The following is a 1148-nucleotide window of genomic DNA, read 5'->3' as shown; positions in this document are numbered from 1 at the left end:
AGGTGATATTCATGTTTTGAAAAAATCAAGAAAAATATTAGATTTGAATAATTAATTTGACTAGATCTGATAAATTTGATTAATCTAATTATATGATTAGATAAAAAAAGTATAACTAAAATGAAAAAAACTAACAATCATCTAAAATAAATAATATATTAATTCCATGAAAATATATCTTTTCACTATTCTTAAAAAGTTCTTATGATCTTATTTGTTAATAAATAAAAAATTAAATAAAAATGAAATGATCATATAGAAAGTAAAATAAAAAAAATAATCTTAATTCTTAGTAAATAAAATTTCAAAAGATAAAATAAAAAATATAATTTTTTTTTTTAAATAATTCAAGTATATCACTATGACTTAGTCAAGAAACTAAAACAATTTCATAAAAAAATTAAATTAAATTATTAAATTTAATTCTCAAATGAATAAGGTCATGTGAGTGTCAAACCAAAAAACTTTTAAAAAATAATATAAAAAATATTTGAATTAACTCTAGTAAACCAACTAAATTCATAACCTAGAATATAAAATCGGAATAAATTTGTTTGTGAAATAAATATTAATTTTATGAAAAAAATTAATTTTCCATTGAAAAAAAATGAAAGAATTTTTTTAAAGAAAATACTGATATTTTAATTCTGACTATTTAAGAGGCGTGAGAAACCTCAATTTAGCCCTAAAAATTCCCTTTTTTTATATAATTAGTTCTTATTATTTTATAAATTTATTTTTAGGTCATCAGCTTTATCTTATTTGTGTTTTGATACTTGCATGTTGAAGAATGAGTGAGAAAATTGCTAAAACAAATAGCTATATTTCAGCCAAAAAACAATTAGTTTTATGTTGATGAATTTGTCTTGAAAATAAAATTTTAATGAAGGTGATTTTTTTAATATAACAAAAAATAATAATTGCAGTCTATAAAGTTTGTTTTTTGATTCGGTAATTTATTTTAAAGCTAATAATGCTTAAAATGATTTAACTAGTTTTTTTTTTTTTGACATTTTGTAGGCGTAAGAAGACGTGTCCTTAAATTCTTTTGATGGTGGACATACGGTATGAAAAAAATTCAACCCAGTGCAGTTGTGTTTTTTTTTATAAATATTTTTTATTTATAAATATATTAAAATATTTTTTTT

The sequence above is a fragment of the Populus euphratica genome, unplaced genomic scaffold (assembly GCF_000495115.2).
Source record: "Populus euphratica unplaced genomic scaffold, PopEup_1.0 scaffold35.1, whole genome shotgun sequence".
Taxonomy (NCBI): domain Eukaryota; kingdom Viridiplantae; phylum Streptophyta; class Magnoliopsida; order Malpighiales; family Salicaceae; genus Populus; species Populus euphratica.
Note: the sequence above shows the minus strand (reverse complement) of the source record.